Genomic DNA, 19,214 nt, shown 5'->3' on the forward strand with positions numbered 1-19,214 from the left:
AAGCAGCTTTGGCCAGGTCTGAAAGGTGCCAAGACTTGACCATTTATTTCTAAAGAAACTGAGCCAGAGCTTGTAATAATAGAGTGACTCGTTGGCTGAAATCTTGAAAGCACAACATATTCCAATGCCAATTATACCACTCTAAAATGTCAAAAAGAATCTAAAATTTCAAGGTTTCTGGAGTTTGAAGGATGGGGCAAGAGAAACATCTCATTTTCTCTCCTCTCAACACCAGCTCTCACACAAAAGCAAAGGCCATTTGTCTTCCAGGAAAACATTGCAAGTGAAACTTGCACCTCTCCCCACACCAAGAAGAAAAGAAAATTGTATACGTAAGTGTCAGTCATCACCCCCCATCCCTACTAGCAAGGGCAGCCAACCATAAATGCATTGACTAATTATCATGGTATAATCTACCTCACAGAGAGACAGATGTTTAAAGAGACAAACTAATCAGAACTTGCCAGATAATAGAGAACAGGCCTATATAATTAATTCATATGGTAACTATAATTTAAAATGGTCATGTGACTCAGCCATTCTGTTCTTTGTTTGCTATTTCACAGGTTAGAGTCAGATACAGAGGAAGTTTCCACAAGCGATATAAAATTTGCAGGCAGAGCTTACAACCAAAGAAAGGTGAGAGCCAAGTTTGGCAATCAGGGATTCAGCCTTGCCAGGTACCTTGCCTTCTGCATTCAGCAAGAAATGAATTCTAGTAGCATGGGGGTAGATTCGTTGGTGGATTATGTCAGGGTGGTTGGAAACAGGCTGCAGAGAGGTGTTCATATTCTCTCTCTGATCCAGGTGGCAGAAGGCAAGCCACAGAAGGAAGAAGTGACCGTGGGAAAGAAAACAGTGTATTTCTTGGGGCCATGTAAGATTGGCATTGGCATGTCATAGCAAAAGGAGATGGTAGGAAATGGGCTGCAGCATAATCAAAATACACTACTACGTGGGTACATGATAGGGATCTATTGCTGACAAGTACTCATTTGATCAAAGCTACCAAAAATAGTCTGCTGCAAATCTACTGATATTTAAGTTCAAGAAACTGCTGATATCCAAGAGATCCCAACATGTAGCTCTGCTCTGAGAAGCAACTCCATATCAGCTTCCATGTTTATTGTCTCTCGCTGAATCCGCTGAGTTTACTGGCTGAAAGATTTTTTTCCCCTCCAGCTACCAGCCCTGCAAGGTCAACATGGGGATCTGGGAATCAATCTGAGTTCTTTCAGGCATCACCATCTGCAGGGAAGATTCTGCAGACCAAATTAGACCTGCAGGGACACTGTGGATCCCCACTGTCTTCACAGTTTGCCCTCTGATACCTGTGCAACCTCACTGCCCATCAATAGAGTCTTAAATAGAATTGCACAGGTGTAACTATGAGGGCAGAATTTGGCCTTCAGAATCTGTATTGCTAGTGATGAGGAGCACAGGGAATACATTCTGGCTGACTCAGATCCCAAACTGAGTTTGCACGGTCAGCAGCAGTTAGGAACAATAGCCATCATCATCATCATCTTTTTAATTGTAAGCTGTGTAAGTTTGATCTAGAAATCATGGACAAGTAGAACTGATCCAATAAAAATACTCTCTTCCAACTGACGAATACTTTGATTTTTTTTAAAAAAAAGGCAAAAAAGTGCCAAGTTTTGATTGAAAAAGCATTTTCTGAAGAAAAGTGTTGGTGTTTAAAAGCGTTTAACCAAGCTCTAGACACAATGTAGATGGAACCTCACATTTCACAGTCACTTTTAAGAGAGATGAATGGTGGCTGCACTCCTTTTGAAGATTGAATTCCTGTTTCTTTAAAAGTAAATTGTCCTGGAGTTGTCACACACCCAACCCTCTCATTTAGTATCAAAAAGGACTTCAGCGGCATGAAGATGCTGTGCATTATTTGAGCAGAGAGGACTAGTGAAAATGCCTGGTATTCTGTATAGGTTTTTCTCTCTTATTCCTATCATAGGTGACACATGCACAAACCCTGGCACTGTTAACTTTGAAGTTCTTCCATTTACTCTGAAGAAATAAGAATTCATGGGTAATGGTAGAAACAGTTAACACTTCTGTGCAGTAGGGAGACTGGACGTCTCATGGGACTGGCAGCCTTCACTTCCTGGTTTCCCCTGTGAATCTAGCCCAGCCGGTGAGTGCAAGGGCTGCGGATGTGCACGGCTATTATGTGAATAAGCCATGTGGGAAAGGCCTTTTGCATCCTGCCTGGGAGAAGCACTGTATAACTCAGAGTTGAGGCCACATATGGGATAGTGTGAGCATTTCTGCTCCCTTTATTATTGAAGGCCAAGAGTCATGGAAGTGATGTGAGCCAAATTAGCGAAAGCAATTCTCCATTTCCACCTCTAGTAAACTGAACTTGCAGGGGCGTTTGGGATATTGCTCTTAAACTAGAGCATCAAAAGGAGTCTGATTGTGTTTTGATGCAACCAAATACTAATATTTTTTGTAGAGGCCTTATTAATGGAGAAATGTATAGTCAAAATGTAGGAAAATTTTCTTCCTCTATCTTGTGTTTTGGTTGAAGAAGCACACACAAAGCAAGTGGTTCAATCTTCATGAAATTTTGCCTGCATGATTAGATTAGATTAGAGCTGGCTGGAGGGTCAACAATTCTGTTTCATGACAACTTTCAAGGTTTTGACATTCATCTTCATTTCACATTGGAGCAAAAACAAAACCTTTGGAATGACTTCATGAAACAGGATTGTGTCAAAACGGTCATTTCTGAATTAAAAAAGTAAGGTTTCCAATTTGGGTCTCTCTCCTGACCCCCACCAAAAGCAACTAGAGTGTCCACCATGGACCTCAGAAACCTTCCTATCAAAAACATTGTTCAAAAAAAAAAATTTAAAAAAAAAAATCTATCAATATGTCCTTAGTCAATAGTCTATTTCAACAAAAATACATTTTGTCAAAAGTTCAGATCAGCTCTAATACAGATACAGGAGAATAAATTGTAGCAACAGGAAAAAATATCATTAACATTCAATGATGATTGTGCTTCTAAAGGCTTTGGGCACTTCTGAATCTCTTTCACTATATGTCTACCTTTCACTGAAGCCAGACTGTGCTTATTTACGTACTGTGTAGCAGACATTGTCAATGATAAATGATACAACTTCTGTGGGGAAAAATGGTTTTCTACCATAGTCAGCTGTCCTATATTCTCATGTAGGTGTCAGATATACAAAATAAGGCAATGCAGCTGTGATGAGGCAGTATGGTATGAATGACAGTGTCTACATATATATTAGATACGAAAGTCATAGCAATTTTTAAAAATAATTTCATATCACTCCAATTCCAAATGAGGCCTGTGCCTCTTATTTTAATTTGACTGCTATAACTTCTATAAGCCTCTCTCCCTAAGGATAGGAAAGCTCTCAGCCGTCTTGTATGCTGGTTTTTGGAAGATTGATGTATAAGGAATACACATAATCTGTCTCAAAATGGTCACATTGCCAAGCTCAGAAGGGGTATAAAAATGGTCACACTGCCAAGCTCAGCAGGGGTACAGTGTACATGCTGTATTGGAAAAGATCTGGCAGAGCCAATGACGGCAATGATTATGAATTACTAATGGCCATAAGGTGTCCAAGGGGAAGATTAGGTATCTTCTAAGAGACCGATGCCTAACTGGTCACTGGCAATTTCTCCATACAACTTATTTAGTCCACATAGATACAAGTTATAATACAAAATGTAACTACAAAATAAAACTGTATAATGCATCTGACAATCACAATCAGGACAACAGGCAAACAAAGAGCTGTGGGGAAGGAGAAACATTTTTCAGAATTTGATCTGATGTGACTCTTTTCCTTATGTTTTTGGTAGAACTGCCTATTTTTTCAGCAGCATAAGAATCTGTTCCTTGTGGTTGGGGGTGTTTTTTTGTTGTTGTTAGAACAGACTCCCCACCGCCCCCAAAAAAGCAATCTTGCTTCTTCTTAGCTGCTATTTGCTAGCATAGAGCTACTTCTACATGACGTTGAAATGCCCCCATCAGCGCTCTTATTTTTGGTACAAGATGTTTCTCTTGTTGTCTGGTTCTTCATAAAGCAAAATCAGATATGAAAATGCAGTATCAGTTCTAGTTTTATTTTATGTCCGTTTCATGGTTTTCCCCATGACTGTGACAGTCTTTTAAGGCACGTCTGATTTATCTTTTTTAAATCTAGTCTTGCAGGTTCTATATTTGCTAAACACACACACACAAACACACAGACAGGCTAACTAGGAATCCTCCTAAGTCTTCGGGGGTATGGGCTGATGAGCTGAGTCACAGTTTTGGCAGCCAGTAAAAGTAGCCTGTGTTGCGCTGACAATCTTTTGCTCTGAGATTTATCAGACACCCAAGTTAACTGACTTAACTGAGCATCCAATCAACAGCCACTGTGACAAACTGGGAAATATCTAATATTTTTATGACGACTGTGCGTGCTTTTTGTGTGTTTGCTTATAATGGGTTACCTGTTATGGAGTTAAATCAAAAGGGGTTGTTACAGGGACCAAGCAAAAAAGCCAAAAACAATCAGATAGGAGTCCTTGCAGGGAACAATGGAGAAGCTGATGATTATTGGGGAATATATGGCTCCATCCATGTTAGAGTGTTTTACTCTTCCCAACGCTAAGCCAAGGATCAAAGGAGGATATTAAAGCATTACAGGACACCAGGCCAAGAAAAGGAGTTCAAGTGAGTTGAGAGAGGCTGCTCAGAGAGTGTCAGGGAGTGATAGGGATGAAAGAAGACACCCAAACCAACTGTGAATCAGTGTGTGCAGCAAGCAGGCTGTAACTTGGTCCCCAAAAGAATAAGGAGCACATTACTTCGTCTGAGAGGCTTGAAGGGAATGCCGCCTATTCGCAAGACAGTATGCATTTAAGTCTCTGTTTTAAATTCATTTTTCTGAGTGCTATATCCTTTTGGTAAATAAATCATTTTGTTTTGAAGATGCTGCTTCTCTGTCACTGCAAACATTCACAGATTCAGGTATCATGGTTGGCAACCCAGAAGGAAGTGCAGGGTATAACCCAGAGACAGAGTCAAGAGCAGATGGAGTGCGGGATCCCACCACAAAGAGAAGTGGAGGCATGGATGTGTCACTTGAAAAGGGTGTATTTGGTGTTTGGAAATTGGTTCAATCAGCTTACCCAGGGACTGTGACAGCTACTATCTTGGAGATGTATTTTCAACCACAGCTGCGCATGTTCCTGTTAGTACTATATATCCGGAACCTAATTAGAATTCCTATTGTTACCAGGTTTAAGTGTTGTGTTAAACTTTCCTAGAAAAATATTTTTGAATTGCACACATCTGATACAGAATAGGACATAGCATTTCACCCTGGACAAGAGCCAGCCTATGGGAAATGGGCAATAACATGTTTTTTCAACACGCTATCAGCCGGTGACAGAAAAACAGAGATCCTAACACATCACATCAGGGCATATGCATTCTTGGAGCACAGTCTGTTTCTGGAGGAATACGTTTCCAATCCTTCTAAAAAGAGCACAGCTAGAACACCAATATGCTTCTGTGCAAGAATTTTAAAAAAGTAAATAAATAAATAAATAACCCAAAAACCAGTCCATTGCACTAGTTTGCCTATCCTGAGAGTCCCTGCATCTTCCATTTGTATAACTCCAGAGTCACACTGTGCATTATCACTGGCTAAACTCTTTATTACAGGAGTGCACTCTGCCAAAACCATCAGGTTATTCCCTAGCAAAAAGATTATTTGAATTGCTATTCCAGTATAGTCAGTTTTCCAGAGCCATGAAAAAGATGCTGCTAGGACTTCAATGGAGGCATTGGTTAAGCAGGTTGAACTGTTCTGTACATGTTGTCCATTCACACCAGCATTCATTCCATTTTACCACTCTTTGGGCAGGATCCTACATTCTGATGTGAAGGGACTGACCACACCAGAATAGGAATTCCTGCTCCCCATATTTCAATATTAAATTCTCTTGTTAAATCTATCTAGTGATGTAGCTTCAGCAACTTCTTTTATTAGATTATTCCATTAGCCAATTGGCAAATTAGGAATTTATCTAGTATTTGTCTTGAATATATTTCCTCCCTGCCCTGCTCTCCAAGCTTCAGGCCGGTATTACACCACAGGGCAGGATGAGAAATGTGGAACTCAAAGAAATCTAGTATATTGCTTATGGTTTTCCCACTACTAACTGTTTCTGGGGCTTGGGGGTATGTTATTTCTATAGTTAACACACATTTCCTTAACGGCAGTTGCTTGTCATGTGATGGCTACTTTTCGTAAAGAGCTCTTTCTTAATTTTGAAGAAACTGCATGGAGGAATCATAGTGACTGTTTTTCTTTTGCTACGTTCAGAACATTACATGCCAGACGGACTTCCTACCCCTCCCCAGAGAGGAATTTCCAACCAATATCTTTTATTCATAACATACCTACCTTGCCTCCAAGAAAGCTTCTCTACTGTCTTTTACATAGGTTAGAGCTATATAGAATTCAAGGGGTTGGTGTGCAATCTACCACTTTTCAGAGCAAAATAGATTGCAGTGACCAAACTAATGTAGATTCATTGCATAAATCTATATTAGAGTGTCTCAAAGGCAATGTTTAACTCAAGGAAAATTCAGACCAATACTGTACAGTCAAGAATAGCAAAGTCTAACACACATTAAGAATCAGAAGATCACATGCAAACTGTAACCATCAAAATGAACACAGTTAACAGTTACTACTAAAAATTATGACCATAAGAAAGGTATTAAAACCCGGGAAATGGAACTTGACTTATAAAAATGCAAATAGATATGAACGAAGCCATTCATACATAGCTGTCTACCCACAAATCACATGTGACAAGCAATATACAGAACATTTTCCAACAAATGCAGCTTGTCTGCTTCAAAATACCATTGAAATAAGTGCTGCCTTTCATGGCCTGTATAAAGCACTCTCAGAAATCACATATTAAAATTCAGACCCCAGTCCTGCACTCGATCCGCACAAGCAGATCCCTGCACATATGCAGAGTCCTACTGACTTCAGGGGTTTCTGCACAGGCAGAAGGTCCATCCATGTAGATCCAATTGTGGGACTGGGACTCTAGTCAGGGAAAATGTTGTCTAGCTATAAATATACTTGTCTCCCCCTCCCTTTTATATTTGTACCAACATATAGGCTATATTTAAATCTAACTTCTCAGAAAATTATTAAAAATTGAGATCCATGATCAGTGCAGAATGCTTATTTCTACTTCTGCAGTTTCAAAGCATTAGCGTTTCACTAAGCATTTAACTAAAGTGATTTCATCAAACAGTGAAATATATTAACGGATATTAATCGGCACGGCTCCACTGCCTGTAATGAAACTACATCAATATACACCAGCTGAGAACCGAGCCAGAGAATCCCGAACTCATTTTGTCCAACTCTTACCATTTAAGATAAAACAGTCACACGGCACCCAATCCTGCTCTTATTTAAGTCAATATCTGGCCCATGTATTATGAGCGAAAGCCAAGTTATTTTGAAGGATGCATTATTCCTATGACACATTTTTAAATGTAGAAAGAGAAGGTCAAATGCATTCTTAGTGATAAATGCAGCCAGTGGTATTATACCCAGGATAAATTTGACTCAGTTTCTTTTGCAAAATTCTCTCTTTTCCTTAAGACACTACTTCTGTTTCCTGTTTGACTTGAGCTCATTTCCTTGATTCTTCTAGGATTTCTTCCAAGTCTACTTTTTCCATCAAATGCTAAAGCAGAGTTTATTTTAGTTTGTTAATTGGAGGAAATACTTAACTTTTGTTGGTTGTCCATTTTAATGGACTAGAAAACTGGCTCACTGAATTGTTTATAGTTTCTTTTATTCCTTTCCTAATGATACCATTAGCTAAACCCATCTTGAGTCGTTGTCCTAGGTTTTTTTTTTGTTTGGTTTTTTTTTTAAAGCAGAACTATGATAAAAGTTAGATGACTTAAAGAAAATATTCTGAACAACTCAGACAAATAAAATATATGCTGGAAAATGGGAAAATTCACCAATAGCATCTTGAAGTCCTAACAGAAAGAGGGAGGGGGAAAATTATCTGGAATTATAGTAACTGAATACCAGGGGAGGGGAGGGGAGGATAAAACCCAAAATTAGTTAGTCTGATAGTTTAAACTATTTTAAAAAAATTCTTTTACTGAACTAGAATGGGTTAAGAAACTGATTTTTAAACAGGATATTTAACACTCACTTTAAAATATTTCAGATATATTACATGAAGAGGATAAAATGGGCACCTGAAATGATTTTGAATTAATAAACCATGATGAAGATAAAAATAACAGCAAATCTATCTAGCAGAGCAGGAGAAAGAATACGAGTCTGACTTTGGGAAATGGTGTTTACAGAGAGTTTTGTTCCAGGGTATTTTACCTAGTACTGTTTTGAACATAGTTATTTATAAGGCAACAAAGAAAGAAGCTGTTCGTGTATCTGCTTAATAAGGTTTGGGGGGTCTCAGCCTGTTAAGTATAATAAACAGACTAAGAAAGGAAGGGAAAAGAAGTAAGCCCAATGCCAGAAAGATGCTTCATGCAAGTCAAAAAAAAATTATGGAACCTAATTATTTAGAGAGACACTTACATTTACAAGAGAGACACTGCACTGAAGCTTAATCAGACTATCTGAGGTCTTTTCAAAACCAGACAAGCAGAATCTGGTGGCTTCAAAGCTAAGAAGGACCATGAGTTTGGGAGCAGCCTTATGATTCTCACACAAAACGAGAAGGATAATAACGCCTTCTGCTCTGTAAGTAATTCCTTCTAGATTATTTATGGTACAGCAAAGATAGTAGCCTTAGACGAGGTCACTACAGTTAGTTCTTTATCCCAGCTAGAGTTATGTGAATAATGGGCTATGAGAAAAATGTGTTTTTCAGTTCATTAGCAATTGCCGCCCCCCCCCTTAATAAAATCAAACAACAAATTCATTTCAGGTAAAATGAAACTGTTTGTTTTAATTTTGAGCATTTAATGTTTTTTATTTTAATAAGAAAATTTCTGAATTAAGTCATTTCAAACCAAAAAATTTAAACATTTGATTTCAAAGATGTAGTCATAAAACATTTAGACTTCTAGAGCTTTTTTGTTTTATCAACACACACAATTCATGATAAAATGACAGCTTCATGAAACTTTTCTGTCTTGCTGCATTTTTTCACCAAAAATATTTTGGCAAAAAAAATGTCACCCAGCTCCAATGAGCACTGTGATGGTAACTGCCAATGTGCCAGGGGGTCATAATGAGGAGTAGCTATTTGGGAATCTGTACAATTTATTAACTCTCTGTATGTATCATTACCAAGCTGCAAACTCCATTCTGAATATGGAGGCTAATTACCGTCTCTGTTCTTTTGCCTTTATATTGGATTTGAAATACCAAAGCTGCTGACACAAGAGGGTCGTTGACTTCAGTGTTTAGCTATTGAAATGCAACAGCTTATTGCTCTAGACAAAAGACTGGCTCTGATCATGAAAACTGGTTTGTCAGAGAAAAGGTCGCCTGGCAAGAAAGTCTCCTGGATTTGGCTCCTCAGATGTCACCTCACAGAGGGACTGGAAGGTTACAAAGGGCACGTGCTGATCTATTTGGGGACTCTTCAGACTTTTACCAGCTCAAGCTGAGTGGAGCTGCATGCAGGAGCCTGAGGCGGCAGTGGGACCCTGCCTTCTTGGACACAGATGGACCCAAGGGTAGAGTGAAATAGTGAGGTGCAGAGTGTTTAGAATGTTTTCTAAATGCTCTGTATGCTCTTGTGATTTATCTGTTAAAGAGCAATGGTGTCAGCAATCTCTGTAAAAGACATCTGTGTGCATTGTGCGTTATACTTACCACTTGGCCCCTTGAAGAGGGAAACCAGAAGGCCCACACCCCTGGGTGGAGTTCTGGGAGAGGGTATGTTTAAGCTAGTGGGGTATTTTGAAGGTCAGGGCTGGGCCCAGGGGCCTAAATCCAGCGGCCTGTGGGGCCTCATTGCCATGCAGGAGCAACAGACTGAAAGTCAGTGCCCAGGAAATGTGCCAGAGAGGCCAAGGGAGGAAACAATGCTGCAGCCTCCTGAGACCCAAGGAAGCTTGAAGCACACAGGGGACTCCATGTCGGGATCCCCTCAATCTGGTCAGCCACCAGCAGAAGGAGCCCAACCAGATCTATGACATGGGGAAAAGGTGGCTGGCCTAAGATGGATCAAAGACATTTCAGTAAACTCTGAGGAGTATCCTTTGGGCTGAGGTCTATTACAGCAAGGTATAAAATCCCATACAGGTCCTTCAACACAGTTGATTTTAAGACGACATGTTTGCAGTCCTAAAACTAAGTTGCATCTGTTGTACAATTGACCACCCTTGTTCCTTTGATCATCCACATGTTAATTGTGCAAGAGCTGGCACAACTTTGTAGGACGCAGTTTAAAAATCAACCCACAAAGAGAGAAGCTCATGATGTTTCACATGCCCTTCCAGCAGTGATGGGAAAGAGAGAGCTAGTCTATTTCTGAATAGCCTATTTCACACACAAAGATACTGATCCTGCATAAGCATACACTAGCACAGACCCTCCGGGCATTTGGAATCTCATTGATACACGTTGATCTACACGGATATAGACTTTTAATCCAGTGGATCTTGATACAAGTTCAGGGCCAAAATAACCAGATTTCTTCTTGCTGAACATTTTTTTATCCTCCATAAATTTAGTTTAGCTATAAAAAAAGTTACATATTACTGCCATACGTAGATTAAATATATAGCTAAAATATAGTTTAACCCCTAAAATAGAAATTCATACTACAAGACCCATTAAAAAAGTCGTTTCAGTTTTGTTTTATATTTACAAGTTAGTAGTTATTATTTGCATAATGTTTTGCTAATGTATTTTTATAGAAAGGTTTAGGTAATTATAGTCTCAGACTATTGGCCAAAAATTCTATTCATTATACTGAATAATTACAGATTAAATCCAATGATTGACACAGCTGTAAAGCAGAATTTCACCCTATATCAGAAATCTGAGAAATATTTCTCAAGCAAAACCATATATAAATCGAGACTAAACTAAATCTTCCTGCCTCTAAAAAGTTTTAAGCCAGTTTACAGAGAAACCCTCTGCAGCCTACATCACTGATGGCGTTAGCTAGTGCTCCCACAACCCCTTTTAAAGTTACCTCAATCAGGTTGGTTTTTGAGTCAAACATTTATACATCACCAAACACGACTATAATTCTAAAACAAAAAAGCCATTTTACTTAGCACTACCGAAGAGCCGCATTTTGTTTAACTACTTATAAAAGATGTAGAATGTGCTGCTCCATAAGACCATATACTGCATTTTTAGAATTTTAAATGCACTTTCACCTCCAGGACTTGAGGATATAGTAGTGCTGATTAAATCTATATCAAAGATGAACTAAAAATGTTTTAAATCAACTTGTCAAAGTACAAGGAAATAATTTTTTATTTTTTAAAAGCCACTGTATTTAAATTCATTTATGATAAATTCTTATCAGCACCAGACAGTAACACAGTAAAATATGTATGTAAAATCAGTAAGAGAGAAAAGGAGTTTACATACCTGGGCTTAACAGGAAATATATCCGTAGTTTTCCAGATCTACTTTAATTACAAGTTTCCCAGTGCTGATGCAGTTTGGATCTCTTGAACACCACATCCATGAAAAGAAAGCTGGTTTTCATCTATAACGGATATCAATGGTGAGGGAGAAAAAACACAACTTAGAACAGCATGTTTAGAAATAATGGCTCTAGAATCACCATTTGCACTCACAGGTTATGCTGTCTGTATGGTAACATACAAAGGCAATCTGCATTGCAAAAACATCACAACCCACCTAATTACTTTCAGCTGTTTGTCATGTGGTCTTGCTGACTGATCAAGTGACTTCTTTTCCTCCTTTCACAAGTCTCTAGCAACCCAGTTAACTAGCTCATCCTCTAGCAGGTATCAGTGTATCAAATCTTTATTTAAATCAGGAACCAGGCCTAATGAGTGTGTGTAGCTAAACAAGAGTGCATTTTATTTATTTTAAATAAAACAAGCTGCAAAAGGATGCTTTTAGTGTGGCTTTTACACAAATGTTTATAAATGGGGCACCAGCTAGCATCAAGCAAAAGCTCCCCAAATGCAATGAACAACATCAGCTTCAAGCATGCTGGGTTCACATCTTCCCTTACAAATGGTCCATAACAACAAAAACAGAGAAACTTCCTTTAAAAAAAAAGGGGGGGGAGGAAAATCTTCAGTGAAATAGGACATATGACAGCAGCAAGACAAAAACAAGATGCTGGAGAACTTTAGTAAGTGTTTAACTGATCCTGCAATGAGCATCAGATGGACAGGCCCCCCTGCACTTCACAGAAGCACCACTGTAATCACCTCCGTGTGAGTGCAGAAATCCACCAGCATAGGTGCGTTGCAGGACTGAGGCCTTAGTCATTAAACGGAATATTTTCTTAAATCTGAACTAACCTTTTGTACTTAAAATTAAGTTAGGGGCATTTCACCAGTGTTGAAAATTTGCAGAGTGAAGAACGTCTCTATTATTTACTTCTATTTCCTCCCATACAAAAAACACAAAATATTAAGCACTATAGCCTTATACATACAGACCTTTCCCCCTCACAAAGTAATGTTGCAGGCTGCATAGAGGGCTATACTCTATAGCACCATTTTACTATGGTTTTCAGATTTTAAAAGTAAAAACCATGGCTAGTAGTTGTGGCTAGCACTGACTCAATTATAGTATAATACTCTATGGGAGTGCAATTCTTACTTCTCCTTTTAATGGCTGGTCACGTTAACGTCTTATGGAGTATTTTACTGCTTTCAGCTGGTGGATTTAATCCTTTAGCTCAAGTAACAGCGGTCCCTGCTTTTAGTGCTCGGTTGAACAGGGCACTGTACAGACACAGGAGAGAGACTATTTGTTTTACAGCTCTCTTCAAATTAGAGTTACAAATTTTACTTGGGTCCGTAGTTTACATAAGAAAATACCAGTTTATGAATGTATTTAGAAATCCACCAACTCAAGAGTATTGAGAGAACATTTTATAACAACTATTTATTTTGCAGAAAGCTACAATTATCTAAAACACAAATTCCATGCTCAGTGCTGGGATCATGGTGCACATGCATACCGCAATATGTTGCTTGATAAATTAGTATCACAGTGTTTGCCATAACTCCAACCATACTGTCCCTTTATATTGATCAGAAGGACAAGTTTAGCAGTAGCAGGATGGTGCCAGAGCAAAGTACCAGCACTACAAATCTTTTGTTGCAAACAGTGGGAACTTAAACATGAAAATTAACTACCTAGGGGGGATTGAGACCCAAGAAGAGATTTTCATGCACTGATGTGAACTGAAATCATCAAGTTTTGCACAGCTCTATAGGATCCTCAGAGTCACTTACAAGCACTTCACATATTGAAATGGTTTCAAAGGAGTCCTCCTAACTGATTAGGCACTTAAACCACATCTCCTCCTACAGCTGCCATATCACTCATGGCCGGATAATCTTTATCATCACACCTCTTCCTCTGTTTCTTCAAGGCTCTCTGTTCACTATTCTTGCTTTGCTCTCTCACTTCTCAGCTCTAGAAAAAAGATTTCTAAGTTTGCTCTCTGATTTAATTATTTAAAGCATGATCAGTAAAATGCCCCATGGTGCGGAGCGCTCCTGAACCATTTAGGATCCATTGCAGATGGAGCAGCCATGCAAGAGGGCTTCCACGTCCCTACCCCCACAGTTCCCAAACAGGTCAGCATGGAGGCAGGTCAGGGGCTAGTGGAGTCACAATTGTATAGATCAAGTAATCTTAATCCCTTGCACAAACAGAGCAAAGAGGCTGCAGCCATTACTTTTGCTCAAATACTGCAGACCCAAACCTTACTACTGGACTGCGGGTGGATTACATAAAGTCAGAATAATCAGGCTTTATGCAGGTAAGTGAAAGGACTTGACAGGATTAGTCTACATTTTTACAGCATTTTCAAGATGCAAATCCCTATATAAAGTACTAAAATGTTAAAATATTTTATTTAACATGTTCCCTTTTTAAAAAAGTTAAGAATGCCCCCGGACTAGCTCTTCAGAGACAACAAAGAACTGACCATGGGTGTTAAGAAACTATTAACTGCTTAAGCAGCCATCCTCCAAGAGGAGAGAAGGTGTAAACCAGAAATTTACATTTAATCTCAGAGACTGTTCAAATCTCACATACACAGGGGACTGTTCGTCTATACTCCAGCAGGGGGTAATCCTCAAAGAGAGGAAGAGGGTATAAAAATAAGAGACAGTGACCCCACATAACACCTCTCCTCCTCCCATCTCTCTGTTTATTACATCAACGAACACCTGACAGACTCTGAACTAGGGGAGGGTCTTTGGCTGAAAGGAAATATAGCCTGTAAACGGTTGCAGTTTATGAATAGAGACATTTTGCTTTTAAGTTCATTTAGGTATTAGCTTGCATTTCTATCATTTTATTTTTTCTGTAATCAATTCTGACTTTTTTGCCTTATCATCATTAAGCTCTATCTGTAGTTAATAGACTTGTTTTGTTTTATTTAAACCAGTGTATTTGGACTCAAGTGTTTGGGAATCTCTATTTATGATGACAAGGTTGATGCATAATCATTACCCAGTGTTGGAATGATGGGTTTACTATGAGCTTACACTGTCCAATAGGGTGCTGAGCAATGCCAAGATGCACATTTCTGGGAAAACAAAGTTGGGAGTGAAGAATACACAGGTGTCACCCTGTATTCAATTCATGGATGGCTGGAAGAGCATTCATGGAACATAGCTGGGAGTGCCTTTACGTGCTAGTGGCTGTGTATGAGCAGGACTGGGAGCAGTGACTGTTCATAGCAAAGCAGCATAAAAGGCACCCCAGACTAAAGAATTAAGGGGACAGAGCTGTTCAACAGTCCAGATTGTACCCTTGGAAATGTCACAGAGGGTCAGAACCAGAAGCAGAGGCTCTAAAATCACCAAGCCAAGGTTCAAGCTAGAATCAGAGCCAGGTTTTCAAGCTTAGGGTCAGGCTGGGAATCAAGCAAGGCAGGAGCAGGGCTGGACCTGAGGCAAAAGTGAGGCTGGGATAGGGCTTAGATAAGGGAGGGTTGAGACTAGAATATGGCAGGAATAATACGGTAGCCAACAGTCCCTTTTTTAAAAAAGGGACTATTTTCTTAGCACTCCCACCCCAACCCTCCTCCCAATATCATTATTATTAATAAAAATAAAAGACAATGTAATAAGCAGTATTCACCTAAATTCATCGAGGTATTTCTTGCTTCTTTTTGAAGCACTCAGCTTGTTGTACAGAGATGATGAAATAAGGGACTGTTGGCAACCCTACAAGCAGCAGGACTGGAACATGGCAGGGGCAGAAGCTAATACAGCCACAGCTGAATACTCTGAGCAGCCAGCACCCTGCTGCTGCCCCTAGGAGCAAGTCTGCTAATCCCCTAAACCAACTGAGGGGAAGAGGCACCAAACAGGCAGCTTAGTTGGGGCCCAGCTGCACTCCTTAGACTGCCAGGGGTGCGTGGGGGAAGGGCGGGCACAGGGGGTGGTGGCAGCAGCAGCTACTGATCCTTACACCGGACAGGCACCGCAACGTCAAGCAACTTGCCCAAGGTCTTTCGATGAATCAGTGGCTGAGACAGGAATAGAGCCAAGGTTTCGCGATCTCAGATTAGACCATGTTTCCATTATATGTCTTCTGAAACAGCTTGTCCCTCCCTGATCCAGGTATGTTTTCCTTTCCCAAAAAGACCATTGAAAGTATTTTATTCAGTGACCCAATTATCTAGTACAGGATGGATCAATTTGTTAGTGCTTATTAAATTCACTCTGCTGTGCTTTTTCAGCTTAGGAATTCTCTTAGATAGGGTGAAGAAAGCTGGTGTGGGGTACCAACGCCAATTCCCAACACAATTAGTCAGCTTGAGGAAACCAGAGTAGGTTAGAGGATTTCTTGAAGCACTGCTTCTGAAAATTTGGCTAGAGGAACAGGATAAGAGAAGTGGAAAGCAAAAGCAACAACCTCTTTGGCACGTTGCAATTAGCCTTTGGTGGTGGTTACTTACAATAAGCATGTACAACCTACTTATCTGGAAGGGTCTCAATAGAAGATATAGAAGGATTTCAACCTCTCCAACCCATTAATATATTTTTCCCTTCTTTTTTGAGAAGGGGCAGCAGAGGGAGGTAAGAGAATGATTTGTAAAGAATTTTCTTCCTTCCAGTAATTTACTTCAGGTAATAAATTACACTTTCTAACTTTTCTCCTACCAGCCAAGCATCTCTACTCTTTTTCCAGAAGCCAAGTATATCAAAAATAAAAGGACTTTGCTATAAAAAGATACAATTAGAATTAGGGCATTCTTTTTTCATATGAAGTTGCATGGACCTAAAACCAACTTCAAGGCAAATGGCGGAGAATAGTACTGAAACAAAAGCATGCAGTCCATTGCATCAACAGAGGAAAGCACTTAATAAGAGACTGGAAATTTCTAAATATACTTGGAAAGTCAAAAAATAAAAGCAGACTTGTCCTGCAGTAATTTGAGAGATTTTATGGAGCTTTGAAGCTACAATTCTACAAAGGAATGCCAAGTTCTTATTATATTTTCCTGCAATTTTTAATCAAGCTCTTTTGACAAGATAATCTTAGCACTTGGAATCTGTGACCTCAACTGAGCTCACTAGAAAGCTGTTAATTTTAATAAGAAGTCAATAATTATTTGTCTATACTGTACAGACCTAGGAACATAGAAGGTGAGCAGGGGAAGGCCAGAAGACACTTGTCCTGCTTGGAGTGTTCTTAAACCCAAGTACCAGGAAGATGGGGATATGTACATTCATACATCTTCAGGGATGGCTTATAAAGAGAACAGAAAGTTGATGGTTATTTGAGTACAATTCTTCCCTATAAGGAACATGCTAGATCAGTTACACATGATGCCATGGTTCCTGCTGGGATCAGGGCAGCAGACTGAGGGGGGGAAGGAAAGAAGGATCTACTCGTGATAAACAGTATGGTCTTCAGATACTATTGCAGAACAATTCTTTAAGTCCAGTGCTGAAAGCAACATACACTCAATGTCACCGCTGGCTGTCTTTGCTCCTTGTCAGAAATCCGTCAAGGAAATTTTCCAATTCAGTTGAGGAGGTCGATCGCCTCCCTTCTGACAACTCCTATCAGTGAAGGACTTCTGCTCCCTTTATGTAATTAAAATCATGAACACACAAGACGGGCTTAATCTTCACAAGGCCATGCAACAGATGTTGAGCATGTGGCTTCCAAGGCTGGCAGGCTGAGAGCAAACAGTAGGCAGCTAAAGTTGATATAATTTGCTAGCATCTACAAAGCCAATTTTTGTTACAGAGCCTCTCTGGCAATTAAACACGAAGCTTAAAAAGATAAGATATATCAACAGTCTGGTTTACGTTGTCAAGGTAATAAAGACCAAAGCACAAGTTCAACTGCTTCATGGCACTTACTTGTCAGTGATTTTTAAAAAAAACAAACAAACAAACAAACCAAACAAAAAAACCCACCCTTAACCTAAACGATAGGTGAGCAGGACCAAAGGAAGAAAACAAGGAATCTGAGGACACTGACTGGTAACGAGACTGATTCTTACTATTGTACTACAAAATCAAATAAGATTCTATAGAACTTTCCTCTGAAGAGAGCGAGCCTCTCAAAAATCAGCATCCTTATTTTATCAAGCATCAAAAGTCAAACTCACTGACAAAGTAACAGAGGAACTGACAGTTCATCACTGCAAAGAAAATCTGACCATATCCCAGAGGAGTTCTGTGTTCAGAGCTAGTGTTATGAAAAGGCAACACGCTTGAATATGCTGCTCTGAGAGCTGAAAGCATGGGGCAGATTCTCTTAAGTAGATCCTTTTGTACTTGCTTCATTCCAGTACAAAGACCAGACGATCATTCTTCATGGTAGAAAGGTAAAGATTAAACTTTGCCAGTGTCTGATTGTGAAATGCTCTTGCAGTGATTAAAACAAACAAAGATCAAGCTCATTTCAAGCATGCAATCCAAAAGATATTTTGGAAGCAACAAAGAGACAGAACTGTGAATAATACAGAGTATTCAGCAGCAAAAAGGATTAAAGTGAAATTTCAAATGTTCTTCTGTTGTAACTGATGGTAAATCTAGGCATTATTTATACTAATTTCTGGGCTTTCTTTTACCATTGCAAATAAAAGTAGAAGAGGTTTGTTTAAAGTCAGTAGCTGCTTACTCCTATTTTCTCATATTGAAGAGCATAAATGAGAAAAACCTAGTTTCTCCACCCTAGTAATAAGTTATTAGTTCCCAAGGAATTAAAAGGTTAAAATATTTAGTAAAAAGCTACAATTGTCAGGATCTGGAGGACACACTTCACTGGATTGATTACAAGTGTCTCTTCAATAATAAGACAAAATACATATTTCAAAAGCACTTTCTTTTTGGTTGGAACTTACCTTTGCCTTCACCCCACAAAATAGCCAAACATTAGCTCTCCTTGAGCACTCTACAGCAGCAATGTGGAGACTCCTAGGCTCCATTTTGCACTCCTATTGACTTCACCTGAAGGCAGGACAGGTAGGTCCTATTCTCAGCACCTTCCTGACTCACTTCCCTCTCTATCCATCCACTTCCCTATCTGCAAAAATAATGTTACACTAGTACTTATGGCCATCCAGGAAGCGGGGGAGGCTTAATTCTACTGGTCAATTTTTTCCAACAAAGCCATTTTTTGACAAAATAATTTTGTGACCAAATTGAAAGTCTGAAGAGAAAATTTTCATTTTGGTTGAAATGTTATAGTTTTAAAACAAAATTTTCCAATCAAAGCGTTTGAAAAATCAAACAAACATTCATTTGAAAAGCTAAAATATTCTTTTCAGGATTTTTTTTAAATGTGTTTTTTTTAATGTTTCCCACAAAAAGTGATTGGAGTTTTTCAACCAGTTCTGCTTCATTCATTAATTTTCAACATCGCATTGCTGGATGGAATGTAGGTGTGAAGTATCATTATACTAACACTGATCACAATAACCCTGTTCATAAGTTTGGAGTTATGTGAAGCAGTGCAGCCTAG

The 19,214-nt window shown here is 39.2% G+C and overlaps 1 protein-coding gene across 3 annotated transcripts in view; it reads right to left on the bottom strand.

Moving 5' to 3' along the window:
- The window catches only part of RAB27A (RAB27A, member RAS oncogene family), a 54,304-nt gene that overhangs the window by 21,678 nt on the left and 13,412 nt on the right, over positions 1–19,214 (bottom strand). For all 3 annotated transcript variants that reach the window (XM_067555874.1, XM_067555872.1, XM_067555873.1), the window contains exon 2: positions 11,643–11,763. The gene's annotated coding sequence lies outside the window, so the exon portion shown is untranslated. The remainder of the gene's footprint in view (positions 1–11,642; positions 11,764–19,214) is intronic.

Source organism: Emydura macquarii, unplaced genomic scaffold, assembly GCF_026122565.2.
Source record: "Emydura macquarii macquarii isolate MOO-44397 ecotype Brisbane River unplaced genomic scaffold, CSIRO-AGI_Emac_v2 contig_1644, whole genome shotgun sequence".
NCBI lineage: Eukaryota > Metazoa > Chordata > Testudines > Chelidae > Emydura > Emydura macquarii.